At 53.3% G+C, this 2062-nt stretch overlaps 1 long non-coding RNA gene across 1 annotated transcript; it reads left to right on the top strand.

Moving 5' to 3' along the window:
- Positions 1 to 6: 6 nt before the first annotated feature.
- Positions 7 to 1162, top strand: LOC107184260. Its single transcript, XR_001515087.1, has 2 exons — positions 7 to 625; positions 869 to 1162. It is a non-coding gene; the product is annotated as an uncharacterized LOC107184260 (long non-coding RNA).
- The last annotated feature ends 900 nt before the right edge of the window (positions 1163 to 2062 follow it).

Below are 2062 nucleotides of genomic sequence, written 5' to 3'. Positions count from 1 at the left end.
GTCCGTCGTCAAGACCGGAGCGGACAAACCAGCCCAGTCCGTCCTCGATGGCCCGGACTCACGGCGTCTGACCCGGCCGGGTGGCGGCGCAGCGTGTGCTAGCCACCGCCTCCCCGCCCTTTCCATTTCCCCTTTCTCTCCGTAAACAGAAAGAATTGTGGGGAAGCCAGAGCCCCCGCGCTGGGAAATTCCGCCCTCCCCCCCCCTTTTTTTTGCCCTCGGGGACCCGGGCGGAGCTGAAGTCGCGACGTGGGAGGAGCGAGCGTTGCTTGGAGTGGGTCGCGCCCAGAGCGCTGGAGTCGGGATCTACAGGCCACCTAGGGGCCCCGGACCGCAGTTGAGGGCCTGAGACACCTGAGTTCTCCCTGGGACCTGATGTAGAGGGCGCCCCAATGGCGGAGTTATAAAGCGCCAGGGTCTCCGCACCCCTTGGTCCCTGGAAGAAGATCGTATTTCCTTACGCGCTTGAGCCCTCGGGGTCACTCCAGTGTCCTAGGTCCAGGCTCTGTCCCTGTCCCGTGCCACCACGCCCCGGGGGGCAGAAGAGCCGCCAGCTGTCCCCGCCGCGTTGCAGGAGGCGCAGCAGCGTCTGGCCTTCTCTAACCTCGTCCAGATTCCTGCTCAGGTCCACACACACACACACACACACATACACACACACACACACACACACAGCCACTCTCCGTGGTCCACACCCACACACGGGGTGAAAGGGTGCGAAAGGCTGGGCGGGAACCTGGGGGACACGCACTTGGAGGGGGCTAGTGTACTCGGCCAGAAAGACCTGGTGTTGTTCCTTATTGGACTTGGTTATTTTATTCTACCGCCCCATTAGGAAGTGTGTCAACCGGTCTCCTCCTCTCCCCAGCTGTGAGTCCGGCATTCTCTGTCCTATTGGAAAGAAGATCAAAGATCGTTCACAGTGCTCGCCCTTCTCGAGTGGAAAGCTTTTACTCCAGGTGTAGCTGGAAGAAAGTTCTAGGGAATTAGCGCCTCTCTCCACGAAATGCACTTGGCGGGACATTCCCAATACTTACTGAGTCGCACCCGCGCCTCCCCCCCCCCCCCCATACTGCCTTAGTATCAAGCGCCTACTATGACAGACATCTGGCGTGACAGCCCGGAGGAGGAGAGAAAATATAAGGCAGGCATCCCCTCCACCTGAACCACTTGGACTTGGTGTGCCTGTAGGGCCCAGATTCAACCCCCACCACTCTGAGGCTGCGCCCTGCCCTTTCCTGAACCCCAGCTCCCTCAAAACTGCCTCAAACTGGCTCTAGAGCACTAGGGTTTATCGGAAAGTGAATTGTTATTCTGACCCCAGGAAGTCACATGAGACTTGCTGGCGGACCTGGGCTATCAGAAGTGAGAAGCAAGGCCTCCTTGTAGGATCTTTTTAAAAAAACTTTATTGATTAAGGTATTACATATGTGTCCTTATCCCCACATTATCCCCATTCCACCCCCCCCACACACACACACACACACTCATACCCTCACCCCCGTTGTAAAAAAAACTTCTTTTTTACCACAGTGTAGTATTCCATTGTGTAGATATATCACAGTTTTCTAATCCACTACTGATAGGCCCTTAGGCTGTTTCCAATTCTTAGCTATTGTGAATTGTGCTGCTATGAACATAGGGGTGCATATATCCTTTCTAACTGGTGTTTCCAGTTTCTTGGGATATATTCCTAGAAGTGGGATCACTGGGTCGAATGGGAGTTCCATTTTTAGTTTATTCCATTGTGTAGATATATCACAGTTTTCTAATCCACTACTGATAGGCCCTTAGGCTGTTTCCAATTCTTAGCTATTGTGAATTGTGCTGCTATGAACATAGGGGTGCATATATCCTTTCTAACTGGTGTTTCCAGTTTCTTGGGATATATTCCTAGAAGTGGGATCACTGGGTCAAATGGGAGTTCCATTTTTAGTTTTTTGAGGAAACTCCATACAGTGGCTGTACCAGTCTGCATTCCCACCAGCAGTGCATGAGGATTTCTCCGGAACACTTGTTGGTTTGTTGATGATAGCCATTCTGACAGGTGTGAGATGGTACC

Source organism: Myotis davidii, unplaced genomic scaffold (genome assembly GCF_000327345.1).
Source record: "Myotis davidii unplaced genomic scaffold, ASM32734v1 scaffold585, whole genome shotgun sequence".
Classification (NCBI taxonomy): Eukaryota; Metazoa; Chordata; class Mammalia; order Chiroptera; family Vespertilionidae; genus Myotis; species Myotis davidii.
This window is presented reverse-complemented; position numbering and strand designations above follow the sequence as displayed.